This window comes from Papio anubis, chromosome 3 (genome assembly GCF_008728515.1).
Source record: "Papio anubis isolate 15944 chromosome 3, Panubis1.0, whole genome shotgun sequence".
NCBI lineage: Eukaryota > Metazoa > Chordata > Mammalia > Primates > Cercopithecidae > Papio > Papio anubis.
The window spans coordinates 113,787,540-113,807,927 of record NC_044978.1 but is presented as its reverse complement, the minus strand read 5'-3'; the positions used below and the strand labels follow the sequence as shown (position 1 = coordinate 113,807,927).

The 20,388-nt window shown below is 36.7% G+C and overlaps 1 protein-coding gene across 1 annotated transcript in view; it reads left to right on the top strand.

Moving 5' to 3' along the window:
* CSN2 (casein beta) overlaps nucleotides 1-20,388 on the top strand; it is an 86,069-nt gene that overhangs the window by 49,091 nt on the left and 16,590 nt on the right. The window lies entirely within an intron of this gene.

The window sequence follows — 20,388 nt, the reverse complement described above, 5'->3', positions numbered from 1 at the left end:
AGGAAAAAATGTTTTAATTACATTCCTAGGAAAATTTGTGTAAAAATTACCCTACTCACTGCTGGTTGGATAATTCAATGTACTAAGAACTGAATATTAAAAACTTATGTATAAAGTTGAGGTAAGTTATACAGCCTAGTGCATTGTTCCTCAGAGTGTGCCACATGGGACCATCACAGACAGCATCAGCTGGAGCCTGTGGAAATGCAAATTCTCAGTCCCACTTCCCAAGCTTGCTGAGTCAGAATCTTGGGGTTGCCCTAAGGAGCCTGCATTTTAACAGTATCTCCAGGTGATTCTTTGGGTACTGTGAAGTTTGAAACAAGGCTGGTCTCAGTGGCTCATGTCTGTAATCCCAGCGCTTTGGGAGTCCAAGGCAGGAGGATTGCTTGAGTATACAAGTTGAAGAACAGTCTAGGTAACATAGTGAGACCCCATCTCTACAAAAAATAAAAACAAAAAATAAAAAAAGTAAGCAACCACATATTTGTCTTGTGAATGCATTAGTTATCCTTAGGCTTTATCCAGTAAAGAGAACTTGTGGTTTAATCTCATATCAGATTTTTTAAGGAAGTATTTATTAGGTAATTTTTTTATGCTGTATTAGAACAGACTTACTGGAAATTATGATTATTCTCTGGGTAATATACAAGAAAATAAAAGTCATTTCTTAAGGCAAATAAGTAATTCAAATCAAATTAGATATATATTACTCTTGTTCTTTTGTCATGAGATTTATAAGCATTATAGATACAAAGTCTCTTCTTAGGTAAAACAAATACAATCTCTTTACATTTTGAGTGGAAAAAAGTTACATAGGGTTCAGTAACTATTTTATTTTTCCAGAGATGGGGTCTTGCTGCATAGCACAGTCTTGAGTGCATTGGTGAGATCATAGTTCACAGATGCCAGGAACTCCTAGGCTCAAGTGGTCCTACGACCTCAGCCTCATGTTTAGCTAGGACTACAGACATGTGTTACCACTCTTGGTTAATTTAATTTAAATTTTTCTTTAGTAGAGACTTGGTCTTGCTATGTTGCCCATGCTGGTATTTAACTTTTGACCTCAAAAATCCTTCTGCCTTAGCCTACAAGTAGTACTGGGATTGCAGTCCTGAGCCATTGTGCCTGGCCCATGGTTCAGTAACTACTGAACTATATCTGATTTTAAAAATAAATTTTGCTTTGATTATTTGGGAAAAGGCAAATGATTTCCTTCTTTTCTGCTTTCTTTCTTCTCCCTCTCTTCTCCTTCCTTCCCTCTGGTTTTCTTCACTGCTTCATTTATCCAACAATATTAGGTACAGTTCTAGCAGATCTAAGGTATTCATGTTCTAATGAACATAAAGCAAACTAGTAGCCCAAAGGCACTAATAAACAGCAAACTACATGCTAAGAAATATTGATACATCTTAATATGCATACTTTAAAATTACAATTAAACTTAACTCATCTTCATTTTATGTTGGAATACCAACATGTAGGCATTATTCCACTCATCATTTTCTGCTTCCCCAAGTTTGGAAGTGTGGGGATTATGTATGATAGGTCAAACAAGGATAGTGGGCTAGAAACACAGGAGTGACCTTCTCGTGTTAGTTATGGTCTCACCCTCCAGGAAGAGTAGGCCAATTTAGAAGACTGATAAACCAGAACATGACTTCGTATTTTATAATTAAAGAAAACAGATATCTTATCCTCTATACCAAACACTATTCTCTTTGAAAATGTCATGACCTTTTGTTAAAAAGGAAACATCAACAAAGTACTGCTTTATCACAGGTGAGGCAATACAATTTTTGCTTAAGGATGCAACTCATGAATGGATATTTGTAGTGATGTTTATGCTGGGCTCTCCTCAATCCTGCTTCTCCACCTTCTTTACTACCATCTCCTTCTCCTCTTCCTCTTCTTCCTCTTTGTCTTCCTGCTGCTCCAGTTGCTGCTCCTCCTTCTCCTTATTCTGCAATTCTCCTATGATGGAAACATGAAACCATTTATGACCAATATCCATGATATTTATTTATTTAACTAAAAACGTTGCATTATGCTCCTGCTTAAATTACTAAAATGAAATATATGATTGACAAATGCTGAACAACATGATAATCTACTAGATAAGATAGAATGTTGTTTATTCTAGAGACATGGCATGACAAGCTTTACTGTTGTTCTTAAGGAGTTTACAGTATAATTTGTGATTCAGACAAGGATAAAGGCTAAGACAGAGAAACCCAGGAAAGGGCTAATTACATGAGTCTAAAATTGGGAGAAAAAGGTCAACACTGGAGCTGCAGATTAGGTACTTACTATCTTATTGATTGTAATCAAACTATGAAATTATTACAGCTTATACAATCAAGATGTGTAGAGTCAGAAGAGAATAGGCTGAGGACAGATATCCTACTTAGCACTGATGTAATGTGCAAGAGAAAATAGAAAGTCTATGAAAAAAAATCTGTGGTGGAAAAGAATAGTAGAAGAGGTATTTCTCAGCTGTTTATATGTTGTGGAAGCCAAGAGGATGAAACATCGGGAAGGAAATGTTAATTCCCATGTTGCAGTGACATTAGAGGTTGCTTAGTTTGCTTCATGTCTTTGAACTAAAATTTTCTTATTTATAAAGTGTTACGATAATACTTGAAACTTCAGGGAGAGTATATAAAAATCACATTGTCAATTAAAATGACTGAAATGCAAATATTAGTTTCTATCATTATTATAATTTTCACCATTATAATCTTCATGGAAAAAAACATGAATTTTTAAAATTCTCCAACTATAAAGGAGGAAACACAAAACAAGGAACAATAGGAATATATAATTCTGGAAAAACAGAATCATGTCAATGATCAAGATGTTGCAGAGAATTACAAATTTGGTCAAGTATAGATTAATTTACAAACAAGTGAAAGCAGAGAGCTTAAATGGGTTAGATCAAATAGGCTCAGTTTTTAATCCAGAGTAGATTTTTTTCTGGAACTGACTACAAGATAAGATGAGTTGGATATTTCAGAAAACTTAATGATACATTTGGACATTTTATTGAAGGGAAAGGGTGAGAGCTATAAAACTAAATACAAGAATAATATTTGCTTAGCAACACTGTATGCCAAATTTATAAAACATAAAATAAATTCTTCTCTTTGTACATTTGAGTTTTCTTAGTAGAGCTGCAGTGTAAGAAGATTTAACAATTTGTAGGATTGAGATTTTAGCAAATATAATTACTCAAAACCAGGCTTCACTGGAGTTGAGTTATTGCAAGTATGTAAAATAATATGAATCATATTCAAATCATAAATATGAAGTTCTAGGTTAGGAGAATATGGGAAAAACGAATGAACAGGTGGAACAAAAGGATGTAAAAATATTAAGGGCCAACAGGTTTCTGTAATGCCAAAATAAGGGATCTGTGCTTCAACCCTTGCCTCTCTTCCAAAATATAAATCAGATCAAGGCCTGATCCAATGGCATTTATCTCAATCCAAAGGCTATCTTTGACCTATGGAGCTTCAATTATCTACTCACCTCTTTTCTGTAATACAATTTATTTTGATCCACGTCTTGCCTTCTCTATTCATGCTGTTTTCATTAAAGTTTTCCCAAATGCAACAAATGTATTTCTACCACAGTAGAATGCAGCCCTGCTATTTCTTCTGCTGGAAATTTATTTTTCATGCTAACTTATGAACATAAGTACTTCATATGTTTTCTAAAATGCCACTGTGCCAGAGAGGTTTTTCTTGACCATCCTATTTTAAATAGCCTCTTTGCCTTAGCCCTGCCTTATACATCTTTAGCACACTTATCATTACTTGAGATACTATGTGTTATTTTTTCACTTGTTGTTTCTACCTCACAACTACAATGTAAACTGCCTGAAGGCCAACTTTCATCTCTCTTAGACCTTGCTGCATGTGCAGTATCTAAAGAGGGCCTGACAGCTAGTGTCACTCAATGTATAAATGAAGGAAAGTCATTGCTGACAAACTCGTGGAGAACATTGTTGTGTTCTGAATTCCTGCCTAAAGCTATGGAGTGACATGGGGGTTATCTTCTGGTCTGTAGGGACTGAGATAAGAAACGTGAGGACTTTGGAGGCTTAGCATATGTGCTGTGACAAAGGCTTCCAGGAGCAAATCAAATGTTAGAATAAATACGTGCAATAATCTAGCTGCACTTGAAGTCCCTATGTTGGTTAGATATAAAAGATGACAGACCAAATTAGAAATATGTGACTTCACAGGACCTGTGAAGGTGCTTCAGTCAGTGCTACTCGAACTTGGAAAAGGAAGTGATGAAAGAAATGTTTTACGTCTGTAAATATAAAAAAATAGAACTAAAGAGCATATACATAAAATGTGCTGATATCCACTACTTTTATGAAAAGAGTAGTTTTTTATTACTCGGAACAGCAGTAAAACCAGTTTAGCAGTTTGATATTAGAACTATCTAATTAAACATCAACTACGAAGGCAAGTATTATGGCCTTTGTTTTATTTCACATTGCCTTTTTGTCAATTTTGCAAAAATTGGTGGTTGTGTGATGTGGCATGAGGGATGAAAATATGCATGTAGAAACTGGATTGGCCACTCAAATAGGTACAGGAAAAGAAAATAACAGATTGTCTATAAAATGTTTCTTCCTGTAAATACAGGTAGGTCCTGGCCTGATGCAGACTAGATATTTATAGATAATTTTAGTTAATATAATGCAGCACCCAAAACAGCATTTGACACACAGGAGACAATTAAATACTCATTAAATGAGTATCTGAATAAAGTTATTATCCACCATCTGCAATTCTAATGTAAATTTCTCTTGTTTTTCTGTCATCATCCTCTTTTATTCTCCAACTTACATACAGCTTAAGTATTGCATTCTATTTAACTTCCCAAAATAATATTTTTCATATATCCTTTCTTGATTCAACGTCATCAGCTATTATCTAGGGGATCAAGTTCAGTCTCCTTCCCATATCATTAATGGAAACAGGGAATCCTATTGGAATACAATCTTCCAATATAATTAATAGAAACAGGGAATCCTATTAGAATACAGTCTTCCAAATGCTCTGAAAAATAATTGCAATCTTACGAACCATTTAAGTGTTGAACTGTAGAGCAGTCCTCTTTTATCTCCAAAAGTTTGCTTTATTTTGTAGTGAAATATTTCATCTCTCATAGAATTCAGAACAACTAATTTTGTACACAGAAAGATAAAACTCACTTTTTGAAGTGGAAATTGATAATATTTTTATATTCCCTTGTTAGTATTATGTTAGTTCCCATGGTAATTGCTTATTAGAGTTACTTAGGCCATAACATGTAAATTTCTCACATGTTACAGATGGTGCTTATGCAGCTTTTCCAAAGATTACATTTTGGGGCATAAAATTTAAACAACATCCAGCGACAGATTTAGTGGCAGAAAAGCCTGAAGTCATAACCATACATTTTTCTGAGATTTTATGTCATATATCTTTCCGAGATTTTATGTCATATATCTTTCAGAAGCGTCACCAATTCTCTAAATTTCTTAAATATTATATTAATGCATATTTTGTTGATAAAACTGAGGTTTAAAAACAACAACAGTAAACAACAGTAGTTATCAGGACCAAGGTAGAGGTTCTTCTCCACAAAGCCCAGACTTTTAACCATAGTGGGACAGAGGCTTTATCTCAGAAGCACTTAAATAAATGAATACATCTCAAGGGGTTTCAGAAGACTAGAGTTTTTAGACTGGAACTGTTGGTGTTATGGTTTGTGTTTGTTTTTCCTCTTTTAACTGTCAGCATTGATATTTCTGGATAGTAAAAACATGTCACTAGACTTAGCTTACCTTTGTAATTATGTCCTGTGTTTACTGAGGTGCCCTGTAATCATATGGATAGGAATAAGGATAATACGTTGGATATGCTAGATACAGCTGATACTATAAATATGGATTATATTGGTGATACCTCCCCTGGATACACACAAAGGAATATAGAAAATTGCAGGGAATTCAGACGATGACCATGCAAGGGTTTCACAATTGTTCTTAAAAGCTTAGATTGTTAAAGTTGTTAGTATCTTATATACAATGTACATAATCACTTGAACTATTATTGATATTGTCCCTTTTCTAAAACACAAATGGTTAAAAGAGTGTTATAAAAAAAGATAAAGCATTTACATTTTCACTGTTTGTTAGAGCCTGTGGTTTTATTATACATGTGGGAACACTGATTACAGGTAATCAGTCCAAACTAGGCTGAAATCTTCTTAAAAATAATACGTTTAGCTACTACTTTGTCCACCCTTGGATATTATGGGGAGGAGACTCTTACTACATCCAACTTAGGTGGAGTTTCTCCACGCCACTACTCCTACATTCTTTAATATTCTCTTCTGTTAACACGAATAGCTATCCTCTCTCTTTGTTCATCTTCGTATTGGGTGCTTGTGATGGTTAATATTAAGTGTCAACTTGAATGAATTAAAGGATTCAAAGTATTGTTTCTGGGTGCGTCTGTGAGGATGTTGTCAGAGGAGATTAACATTTGGGTCAGTGGACTGGGAGAGGAAGACCCACCCTCAGTGTGGATGGGCACCATCTAATTGGTTGCCTCTTAGCTCCAAAAGCAGGGGGAAGAAGGTGGAATAATCTGGATGGCTGAGTCTTCTGGCTTTCATCTTTCTCCCATGCTGGATACTTCCTGTCTTTGAATGTCGGACTCCAGGTTCTTCGGCCTTTGGACTGTTGGACTTACACCAGTGGTTTGCCAGGGGCTCTTGGGCTTTTGGCCACAGACTGAAGGCTGCACTCTCAGCTTCCCTACTTTGTGACTTTGAGATTCAGACTGAGCCACTGCTGGCTTCCTTGCTCCTTAGCTTGCAGATGGCCTATCATAGGACTTCACCTTGTGACTATGTGAGTCATTTCTCCTTAATAAACTCCCTTTCATATATACACATATCCTATTAGTTCTGTGCCTATGAAGAATCCTGACTAAAACAGTCCCATATTTAACAATATATTTACTGTATTAGTAAGGATAACTTAAAAAAACATATCACATTGATATGACAGCTCAAAATAATATGAGACATCAAGCATACACCCATTAAGAAATGTTAAAATAACATTTTCTATCTTACATATGATAGCCAGTTTAATGACTTTATCACCATCCAAAAATGAGAAGGTGGGAACTTACTATATTAGGTGTGTGATTGTCAGCATCTATGCACTGTAGGTTATATATTATGCTTAACAGAATTGAAATTGAACCATTTTTTAGGCCAATGGAATTATTCACCAGGCAATGTTAACCTAAGTTCTCAGAGAATAATTGTCTTCCTCAGATTGGTATTATGAGTTTCCACCTAAATTCTACAAGACATTTGGGACGTTTGTCAGTGTACTGTAAATAATGCAATCAATGTGCAACATTAGCCATACACAATATGCATATATTTCAGAAGTAAGTATTGATTCTTCCAGGAGAATAAAACATGTTTGGACTCCACAACATCATCAGGAAAATACTTACATTGAATTTTCTTCTTTACCCATGACATTTCTTTGAAAAATTAAGAAATTATTAAAAGTTCAATACATGTTTTATTATCCAGTTTTCCAGTGAATAAAAGTGTCTTACCTCCTTAGATGTATCGGCTCTCTTGAAGAAAAAGAAAGTGAGAGAATAGTTTATATCTTAATTTTATAATACAAGATTGAGTATAAAAATACACTTAGCCACAATTATGATTAAGCAGAATGGAGACAAAATTATAGGTAAATGATACATTAAGCTGTTATTTTTTAGTTCATAACATCTTTAAAGTGAGTTAACAGTAGGTATTTCTATAGTTAATGTCCTATATTTAAATATCAATTCGCTTTGATTCATATTTCTTTTGTATGTGAAAGGCAGGGAAAGTTTATCATCATAGATAAGGGAGTACAAACTAAAAAGTGAAACTTTGCATTTATTTTTTATATGAATGTGTTTATAGTAGCTCAAAAGCTACTATAAACTAATAGAGAACACCTATGTGTTTTTCTCTGTTTATTCTGTTCTCACAGTTATGAAGAAATATGGAAATATTTCTTTTATCAAAAATTTACAAGTTCTCTAATTAATAATAACTCACATAATACAATTAAACTCATTATTTCAAATGATTTTTCTATAAATCATCATTTATATTGTTATTTTACTTTCTTCTATAAATAATTATCTGCAGCTGATAATTATCAGCTGTTTGCAGCTGATTAGATAATTCAACTTACATAGAAATGAATATCAGAAAATCATTTGTAAAATTCAAATAAGTTGTAAAACTTAGTCCATTGTTCCTCTGAGGGTGCCACATGAGACCATCAGAATCAGCATCAACTGGTGCCTGTTAAAACGCAAATTGTGAATTCCCCTTGCCAAACTTGCTGACTCAGAATCTTGGTGGTACACCAGACCTGCATTTTAGCAATATCTCCAGGTGATTCTTTGTGTACTATAAGTTTGAAAACCCACATAATAGATTTTCAAATACATTATTTGTCCTCAGACTTGATCCCATAAATAGAACTTGTAGTTTAATTTTGCAAGTTGGTTTAGGTAATGCTTTTATTCTTTAGTCAGGTCAACTTTCTGTTAAGAATAAAAAATACTTATGTTACAAAAACACACAGACCCCAAAGCACTAGATAATATCAAATTAATTTTATTTAAGTGAAAAACGATTGATACAAACAGGAGACAGGGAAATACTAGGTAGAAGAGAGTGGTTCCCCTGCAAAGGCCCCACCCTCAAACCTGGAAACCGACGGCCCTAAATGGGAACAGGTATTCCTGTTTTTATGCCCCAAAGTTGCCTTTTGGCCCACCATGCGCCTCTATCCTGTATCTGTATCAACCCCAGACCCCAAGCTCCAGAAGCAGATGAGCAGAGGAGCAGAAAAGCCAAAGAATGGCAGACTGGGATGGCAGAGAAAGGGCGTCTGAATGCTAAGAGGAATTCGGCTGGGGATGATCAGAGAGAAGATCGGCCACTGGACAGCCAAACTCTAGGGGAAGATCAGCTTCCCACTCCCCATCCCTTTTCCAGCTCTTCACTCATCCCACTGAGAACCACCTCCACCACTCAATAACACCCGCTTATTCATCCTTTAAGTCTGTGTGCAACCTGATTCTTCTTGGACGCCGGACAAGGACCGGGGTACCAAGAGGGCACTGAGGAGGTTAACAAGCTATCTGCAGACAGCAAAGCTACAAGAGTGCACTGTAATACACACCCACCTGGGCTTTGGGAGTCATGGGCTGGAGTCCCAAAGCGCTTGATGTTACCATGGGGCTGGAGTCCCAAAGCGCTTGATCTGGCTGCTGTACCTGTCCATCTGCATGCTTCCCCTCCTGTAAAAGGTTTGAGCAGGTGTGGTGGCTGAACAGACAAGCCACACACCTGTCACACATCTTGCAAGGGGTTCAGGGAACTCTCCCATTTCATGATAATCAACCCAAATTATTTCTTAAAATCCTTTTGGAAGGAAAATAAGAATCAAATTTACTTTATTGACATGTCAGTGTTTGCAACAAAACACTTTTCAAAATACTACTGGCAGTCACTGGAAACCACCCCTACTTAGAAATAAAGGCCTAGGCCAGGCGCAGTGGCTCACGCCTGTAATCCCAGAACTTTGGGAGGCCGAGGAGGGCGTATCACGAGATCAGGAGATCGAGATCATCCTGGCTAACATAGTGAAACCCCGTCTCTACTAAAAATGCAAAAAATTAGCCAGGCATGGTGGTGGGCACCTGTAGTCCTAGCTACTCAGGAAGTTGAGGCAGGAGAATGGCGTGAATCCAGGAGGCGGAGCTTGCAGTGAGCCGAGATCGGGTCACTGCACTCCAGCCTGAGCAACAGAGTGAGACTCCATCTTAATAAATAAATAAATAAATAAGTAAATAAAATAAAGAAATAAAGTCCCAATTTACCCAATATAGGAATTTATTAAGAATTAAATAAGTTAAAACCTGCTTTATCGGAGCTTTTAATGTCCATGGGTGGGGGTTGGGGGGCAGGCAGATAAAATATAAAATAAGCAAAAAAATTTCTGGTACAGCTAAAATATATGTCCTTTCTAAGGTTACAATTGCTAGCCATATACGACCACTGACTCTCAGATTACTCCAAATTGAAGGAGAGTTAATGTGTGAATACTAGTTTCTCCATAGGAAACCCTTAGACCGTGCCCCAGAAGTGTTTTGTCTCTCTCCTGGAATAGCCCTTTCTGGGGCGCAGGTGCATCCTGCTACTGCGATCTACTCCAGGTGTTTCTTGTGTCAGTGGCCTACCAACCACTGATTTACTCCTTCAATATTGAGGAAGTAACCAGGTAAAGGCAATTGCCATCAATTGGTATAAGCTTGGAGACAGAGTTCAGATGTATATTGATAAGGAGTAAGGAAAAAATGTGAAGTAAAAAATAAAAATACTACGTGCTGACACTTGTAAACCAAAAATAAAATCCTAAGAATCCCCCCAACCAACTGAATGAATCCCTCCTTTAGGTCAAGGGCATTCCAAAGTAAACCTGAAAAACTAATTCTGGCCATAATAGGAAGAAGGGGTCAGACATGCCCCATTATACTCCTCTCCTTTTGGAATTCAGGCAAAACTGACCAGCATTAACATTAAAACAGAGAACTTAAGACTGACGAAGCAGTCTGTAACAATAAAATACCAAATTCCAACCTCACTCTAGAATAGTATCACATCAGATATATTAACAGGCCCTGAAAGAAATCTGTCAGGTTATAGCTCAAGCTAAGGTGTGAGGGGAGTTGGTGGAGCGGTAGTAGGTTGCTGAAAGAGCACCTGGGGGACTGTAGGTAACTGGGACATGGCCTTATTCTCTCTCTCTGAGAGCCCTGCCCTCAGTATCAGCAGCTTTACTCTCTCTCTCCCCTTCCAGCAGCAGCTCTACAGCTCCTGCTGCCCCCACACCTGCAGCTGCACTCCCTGGAGCTCATGCCCCTTCCTTGATCTCTCCTGTCTGCCTCCAAGGCGGCCGGCTGTCTTATGCATGCAGGCACATTAGCAGCAGCAGCAGCACTATTCACAGCATCAGCAACTTTACTGTCTCTCTCTCCCCATCTCTGGCAGGACAGTTATACTCCTTAAAGACAATAGTGGCTCAGAGCCAAGTATGAGCTTACACAAAACAGGTTACATAATGAGTGGCGTTGTGTGCCTGCGTTCCAAACTCGCTGAGTCATGTTGGACCAGCTATTTGCATTGGCCTATTCTTGAGGGCAGCACATCCATTTTCCTTAGAAAAAATCAAAGTATTTTTATTCAAAAATATATTTCTTTGAATATTTTCAAATTATCCTGTAAAGTTGTCTCTTGTGGGGAAAATCAACACTCTGCAGAGAATCCCCTTCCCTTTACGGGTCTTTTTTTGATCCAGGAGAGACTGAGAGTCTTTCACCTTTTTTGGTATGATTGGAGACACTTGCCATCTATTCTCTCTGAAGACTGCTACCTGGAGGGTTCATCTGTAGAATGTTGTTTTCACAACCCCTTATCTTAACCCAGACACTCCCATTTGTTGATTCCAGGTATGTAGATAATAACATACCTCTTTCAACCAAATGCCAATCAGAAAACCTTTGAATCCTCTTATGACCTGGAAGCTCCTCTACTTCAAGTCATCCAGCCTTTCAGGACCAAACCAATGTACACCTTACATGTATTGATCGATGTCTGACTGTAACTTCTGTCCCTCTGAAAGGTACAAAATCAAGCTGTAACCCAACCATCTTGTGCATATATTCTCAGGACCTCCTGGGGCTGTGTCACTGGTCTTGGTCACTCGTATTTGGCTCACTATAAACCTTTTATATATTTCACAGAATGTGACTCTTTTCCTTGACACACTGTAGTTCTGACAGCCACATTCAGCCCACTAAATAACTTGGATTTTGTGTGTAATAACTTTTGTATTACATTTTCCTAATTGCAAGTTTGATTTAGCTGAAAATTAGCAGTGTTACATAATACCACGAAATAATAGGAATAAACACTAGTCTCTATTAATTAATTCTTTGATTTTGAAATAAATCTTGCCTTATTAGATGTGCTGCTAGAATGCTTCATAATGAGTTTTTAAAAAGAAAGAAAGACAAAGCCGGGGTCTGGAGGATATTGAGACGTCAGCATTTCTTGTGAAGTGTCATGATGACTTTAGATTTCTCTTATATTATGAACATAGTTATTAGAGTAACAAGTAAAAGGGAAGGATTTTTATCAGGGAAAATCAATAAATTCTGTTTTTCTTAGCTCTTGAATGTTAATTGCTTCCAGAAAAGAAGATGAGAAATATGATAAACACCTTACATTTGGTAGAAATATCTTAATGGAAACAATTCAGTATAATTGAGAAGGGATCTAGCCTATTAACCATACAAAAATACAGATAGGTTTTGAGAGTATAAATTATATTGAGAATTCTAAAATAGTTTTATATATATAGAAATATCTTACTCCATTGTCTATCTTCCTTGGGGTTTCCCTAGGGAAACCAAAGAAGAATTAGACCCACTGCTCCCTATGTTTTGCTAAAGAGTATCTTTTCTCTTCACTATAAAGACAATTTTTCACCCTGAGGGTAGTTTCTTTTGCTGTGCAGAAGCTTTTTAGTTTAATGAGATCCCCTGCACGTTATGCACATGTACCCTAGAACTTAAAGTATAATAATAATAATAAATAAAAAAAAAGAAAATTTTGAAATCTAAAAAAAAAAAAAAGACAATTTTTAAAAATAATATACATTGCTATTTGTAATGTTAGAAACTGTCTCAGTTTGTACACTCTTGTATCTGCAGTGCCTTGGAATAATATCCCCCATGTAGTACGTGTTCAATGAATATTCTGTACATGAATGAACAAATAAAAGTACAAGATTATTTCATGCAGTACTTGAAGTTGCATTTTATGCTTGTATTAATAATTATTTTTTAAATGTACATATACTTGCATAACAAACTTGTGATTAGGTTATGATTACATAAACTTTCTATTTAAAACATACTGAATAGTATTAATTAAAAATAATTAAATATAGCATAAGTAGATAATAAAATGGTAAATTTTTGAAATGGCAAGTTTGGGAAACACTTGTTTACAATAATGCAACACACTCGATGACAAGGTCTCCATTACTTAAAATAATTAGGGAAGGTAGATGACTAGTGATACTATGCAAGAATAAACCTCGCTTAACTGAATTATTCATGGCATTAAACCAAAAATTTTTTCACCATCATTAATACAAAGCATTCATGTTTTAAATGTATTCCTACTCTTTATGTACCAAAATGACACTATCAAAGAAAAAAATTATATTTTCAACTAACACATTTATTAAAAAGAGCAAATATACATCTACTAATAATAATTTACATTAATACATACATATAACACTATTACCAATGTCGTACCTCTTCCCAGTTGGGAGAAACATTCTGATGTATATTCACAGACTTTTACACAGCTCTGACGAACACAATAGATTTCCTCCTTGGAAAAAATGTAGATTTTTACAAAAGAGTGAGTAGTTAATAGTTTTTTGCTAATTCTGCAGTGGAATTCATCAATAAATCTCAGTTTAGTAAATCTGGCTTTGTCTTAGAGCAGGGTCAACAAACATTTCTTTTTTTTCTGTAAAGGGCCAGAGAATAAATATTTCAGATCTTCTAGTCATACAGTGTCTGTTGCAACTGCTTATTTTCGTTTTGGTAGCAAAAAGTCCAAGTCATCACAAACAATGTGTAAAAGAATTAGGTGTGACTGTGCGTCAATGAAATTTCATTTCTAGCCACTGAAATATGAATTTCTGTATACTATTCACATGCCATAAAATCTTTTCTTTATAATTTTTTCAGGCATTTAAATATGTTTTTAAAAATGACCTCTGGCCAGATTTGGCCTGCAGGCCACAGTTACCACCCTCTACCTCTAAGAAGGTTAGAGATTAGAGGCAAAAGTGAGAGAAGTGAACATGAACTCAAATCCATAGGGCAGATTGGGAGCAAAGAAGGGGCAAGAAGAAGAAAGGATAGGTTTTCATCTCAGGCTCCAGATAGTCTGTCTAATATGCATAACATCCTTGACTTAAAAATATCATTTCTTTTATGACAATAAATTAAAAACTTTATTAGGTATAGAAAGATATGGTGATGCAAATTTTCAACCTGAATTTAAGTAAAAAGAATGAACTAAATAAATTATTTCAAAAGAATACATACAAATGGTCAACAGGTATGTGAAAAAGTGCTCAACTTCCCAAATCATTAGGGAAATGCTTATTAAAATCACAATGAGATATCTCACCCTGGTCAGAAAGGCTATTATCAAAAAGACAAAACGTAATAAATGAGAATGCAGAGAAAGGTGAACTCTTATCCACTGTTAGTGGAATGTTACTGGAAAGGGGTCCCAACCCAGACCCCAAGAGAGGGTTCTTGTATCTTGCACAAGAAAGAATTCAGGGCAAGTCCACAGAGTAAAGTGAAAGCAAGTTTATTAAGAAAGTAGAGGAATAAAAGAATGGCTACTGCATAGACAGAGCAGCCACGAGGGCTGCTGGTTGCCCATTTTTTATCAGCAAGGTTTATATGACCTGTATTTTGTGCGGACTTACTATCTCATGCTGTGACTTGGAATGCCTGACCATCTGAGAATGCAACTCAGTAGGTTTCAGCCTTATTTTACCCAGCTCCTATTCAAGATAGAGTTGCTCTGGTTTCAATGCCTCTGGCAGGAATATAAATTAGTACAAACATTTTGGAAAACAATATAAACATATCTCAAAAAACTAAAAACAGAAGTAGCATATGATCCAGCAATTTCACTACTAGGTATATTCCAAAGGAAAGAAATTCATTATGTTGAAGAGGTATCTGCATTTCCACGTTCATTGCAGCACTATTAAAAATAGGCAAGATATGGAATCTACCTAAGTTGCCATCAAGAAATGAATGGAAAAAGAAAATATTGTACTTGTATACAATAGAGTACTATTCTGCCAGAAAAACAAATGAAATCTTGTCCTTTGGGACAACATGGATGATCTTGAAGGACGTTATGTTATACAAAATAAGCCAGACACAGAAAGACAAACACTGCGTGTTCTAACTCATGCAGAAGCTAAAATAGTTGATCTCGTAGAAGTAGAAAGTAGAGTAATGTCTACTAGAGACTGAGAAGTATAGGGAGGATGAGGGTAATAGTGAGGCACTGATTACCCAATATAAAATTATAACAAGGTAAAGGAAATGAGGTCTAATATTTTGTAACATAGTAGGATTATAATTAACAACAATTTATTGCATATTTTCAAATAGTATAAAAAAAGATAATTTTGAATGTTTCCATTGAAATAATATATTTTTGAGGTGATGGATATGCTAATTACCCTGATTTGATTATTACATATTGTATACATTTATTGAAATCACAGTGTACCCCATAAATACATATGATTATTATGTGTCAATAAAAATTACAATAAAAGCCAAAGAAAGAAAGAACAGAGTAAGAGTGAACCATGTAACTGAGGCAGAACATGGAAAAAGATGTAGGTGGGGAAAGATATGGTAATATAACTTTTAAAAATCTTACTTTGAGTATTTGTATTTTCTCAGTAAAATGGGAAGCAAGGTCCTCTGCTACTAAACATGAAGACAAGGGAAATGCTATTGCTGCTTTAAGGATGAAATAATGGTCTGGGAACATGGAAGCCAATATTTAATGTGACTGCCTATCTTCTTTAGGAATTATTACATGCTAATGACCTTTAATTTATAGTCAGAACAGTGGTTATGTCTGAATATTTTTTCTCAGTCATTTTCTCTGGTTCAGAAGGTATAATTTGGGTTAATCTGGAAGATGATTTAGTTAAGCCAGTATAGTAAAGTCAGAGACAAGTAAGGCATTTGGGTATATGTGCAAGAGCCTGATAATAATTATTACCATGAAAATCAAAGTAGGCAAAGGACAACACATATAAGCGGTTTAAAGGTATTCAAATATGGACAAGATCATGGGAAGGTACTTGGTTCTGGTGGGAGCAAATAATTTTCTTTGGAATTTTAAAGAGGGTTTAAAGCATAGGAGACTAGGAAGGATAATGATAAAATTATGGAGTAACAAAATAATATATATGACATGATCTAGATATGTGTTACCTTATAATTATGATCTACTCATTAGCAGGGAACATGGCCTTTTCATCTTTGTTTTATAGTGTAGTCTTTTGCATCATATAACACAATCTGGGGCTTTTCATGTCTCTTCAGAACACATTGGAATTTTCTCAAGACGTTTTTGGCTCTACATGCTGGTTGGTTGGTTGGTGCTAATAGCATCTGATATGTGGGAGATCAGAGATGCACTCAACATCCTACAATGAGCAGAATAGCCCCCACAATAAAGAATCGTCCTAGACCAGCTCTGTAACCCTAACCACTACTGTCATCTGGCTGAGGACGGCGCCCAGGAACTACTGCAAGCCTCCATCACAGTGCAGTTGACTTACAGAAAAGTGGGAAGGATGTTTTTCTGTGGGTCGCTGCCCCTGCTATTCCTACCGGGCAGGGCCTCCTTAGCTGGGCCTCCAGCACAACTGCCCTGCCTCTACCAGAGCACTTCAGTTGGTGGCAGCTCTGTCTTGGAGGACTTCCCAGAGACAACCCTCAGGCTCTCTGCCAATGCGGCTGCAGTTGTAACACCCTCGCTGCCCTCTGGCTGGGGAAAGAATAGAGACCATAAGCCCTTTGATGAAACCTCCAACGCTGTAAATGCCATACAGAGAGAAGTCCAGTCTCTGTTCCCTGTGAGCCCCCGACTCTCTGCTCTTCCCCAGGAAGGGCCCAGGCATGGTCCTACAGTGCAGCCACCCAATCCCTAGCTGAATGTTTCCATTGATAGCAGCTCTCTGTCTCTCTAGGGTGGAGCTCCCAGAGGCAACTTCCAGCCTTCTGCTGTTCCTACTGCAGGATCACCTTCCTTGCTATCCTTGGGTTGGAGGAGGGACAAAGAGCCTGACTGCTTTGCTGGCACCTCCAGAATACTACAGCTATCATATGGAGAGGAGTCCAGTCTCTCTTTCCTATGAGCCCTCTCTACCTTTCTGCTCATCACTAGGCAGAACCCCCCAACTAGGGCCTGCAACACAGCTGTCCCAACCCACACTCATCATTCTGATTGGCAGTAGCCCTGTGTTTTCAGAGGTGAAGCCCCAAGACACAAATGAAGGACCTTCTGCCATTGGCACTGCCGAGGCCTCCACCCTAGCTACCCCCAAGCTGGGGAGAGAACATAATGTATGAGCTCACAATGGGGCTGTAGTTCACAGTCAGGGAGTCCAATGCTGAGATCTGCAGCCAGCCTTCAAGTGGGAAAGGAGCTCATAGTCTCAGAGCACTGAGTGGAAGCATGGCTGAAAATGCAAGGAAATACAAAGGAGCCACCTAGATGAGCAAGAGCCGACCTACTGGCCATTATGCTTAAGCGCCATCTACTAAATCACAGCCCAAACTCCAACACCAAAAATACTTTGCTAATATTCCTCCCTGTGAAATCAAAGACAAGAACTCAGCTACAAATAAAGAGCCTGCACAAAGCCTCTACCCTCTGAAAGCATCCAGAAATGAAGGCAACTGACTGTACTCCAATTACACCACAGTTAAGAGAACATCAGCCCACACAGTTGGGAAAGAACCACTACAAGAACTTGGGCAACTCCAAATGCCACAGTATCCTTCTAACCTCCAAATGATCACACTAGCACCCCAGCAATGACTCTTAGCCAGGATGAAATGGCTGAAATGATAGACATAGAATTCAGAATTTGGATGGCAATGAAGATCATCGAGATTTAGGAGAAAGTTGAAACCCATTCTAAGGAATCTAAAGAATCTAGTGCAATGATTCAAGAGATGAAAGGCAAAATAGTCATTTTAAGAATGAACCCAACTGAGTTGGTAGAGCTGAAAAGCTCACTTACAAGAATTTCATAATACAAACAAACAGAAATATTAACAACAGAATACATTAAACTGAGGAATGAATCTCAGAGCTTAGAGTCAGTTTCTTTTGAATTAACTCAGTCGGACAAAAATAAAGAAAAAAATTAAAATAATAAACACAATATCTGAGAAATATGGGATTATGTAAGGAGAACCAAATCTACAAATCACTGGTATCTCTGAAAGAAAGGGAGAGAGAGTAAACAACTTGGAAAATATATTTGAATATGTGGTCCATGAAAACTTTCCCAACCTCACTAGAGAGGTCAAGATGCAAATTTAGGTAATTCAGAGAACCCCTGTGAAATACTACACAAGCCGACCATCCCCAAGACACATACTCATCAGGATCTCTAAGATCAAAGCAAAAGAAAAAATACTAAAGGCAGCAAGACAGAAAGAGCAGTTCACCTGCAAAGGGAACTCCATCAGGCTAACAGCAGACCTTTCACCAGAAACTCTATAAGCCAGAAGAGATTGGGGGCCTATATTCATCATCCCTAAAGAAAAGAAATTCCAGTAAAAAACTTTTATATCCAACCAAACTAAGCTTCATAAGCAAAAGAGATATAAACTACTTCGGACGAATAAATAGTGAGGGAATTTTTTACTATCAGACCTGCCTCACAAAAGGTCATTAAAGGGAGTGCTAAACTTGGAATTGAAAAACTGTCACTGGCCACAAAAAAAAAAAAAAAACTTTCAAATACATAGACCATCAACAGTATAAAGCAAATACACAATCAAGTCTATATAACAACCAGCTAACAACACTATGACATTATAAATCTGCTTCTATCATATTAATCTTGAATGTAAATGGTCTAAACACCCCACTTAAAAGGCAAAGAGTGGCAAGTTGAATAAAGAAGGAAAACTCAACTGTATGATATCTTCAAGAGACTCATCTCACATGCAAGGACACTCATAGGCTCAAAGTAAAAGAATGGAGAAAGATCTATTAAGGGAACAGAAACAAAACAAAACAAAAACAGGGATTGCTATTCTTATTTCAGACAAAACATACTTTAAATCAACAATGATCAAGAAGGACAAATAAGAGCACTACATAATAATGCAGTGTTCAACAAGAAGATTTAAATATCCTAAATAAATATGCCCCTAACACTGAAGCACCCAAATTCACAAAACAAGTTCTTAAAGATTGTTGAAGAGACTTAGATAACCACATAATAATGGTGGGAAAATTCAACACCCCACTGACAGTATTGGAGAGATAATTGAGGTGGAACACTAACAAAATATTCGAGACCTAGACTTGACACTTGACGTAATGGACCTAGAATACATCTAGAGAATACTAAACACAATAACAGAATATACATTCCCCTTATGTGCACATGGCACATACTATAAAATTAACTACATTCTCAGCCATTAAGCAATTCTCTCAAATAAAAAAAATAAAAAAAATAAACTTAAATCATACTGATGTACTTTGGATGTGTGTCCCTGACAGAATCTCATATTGGAATGTAACCCCAATGTGGGAGGAGGGGCCTGAAAGGAGATTAAGTCATGAGGGCAGATTTCTCATGAATGCTTTAGCATCAGCCCTTTTAGTACTGTCCTCTCAATACTGAGTGAGTTGTCATAAGATCTGGCAGTTTATAAATGTGTAGCACCTCCACTCTTTCACTCTTGCTCTTGACTTGCCATGTGATGTTCAACCTCCCACTTTGCCTTCCTCCATGATTGTAAGCTTCCAGAGGCCTCCCCAGAAACAGATGCCAGTGCTATGCTTCCTGTACAGCCTGCAGAACCATAAGTCTATTAAGCCTTTTTTCTTTATAAATTATCCAGTCTCAAATACTTTTAACAGCAATGCAAAAATGGACTAATATGCATATCAAACACACTCTAAGACTACAGTGCAATAAAAATAGCTATCAATAACAAGATCTCTCAAAACCATAACATTAAATGGAAATTAAATAACCTGTTTCTGAATGACTTTCAGGCAAACAAAGAAATTAGGGCAGAAATCTAGAAATTATTTGAAACTAATGAAAACAGAGATAAAACATACCAGAATCTCTGACATAGATGATGCAGTGCTGAGGAAAGTTTATAATGCTAAACACCCACATCAAAAAGTTAGAAAGATCTCAAATTAACAACATAGCATCACATCTAGAGGCCCTAGAAAAACAAAAGCAAACTAACCCTAAAACTAGCAGAAGAAAGAAATAACCAAAATCAAAGCTTAACTAAATTAAATGGAGATGAGAAAAATGAAAGATTAATGATCCAGAAGATGGTTCTTTGAAAGACTAAA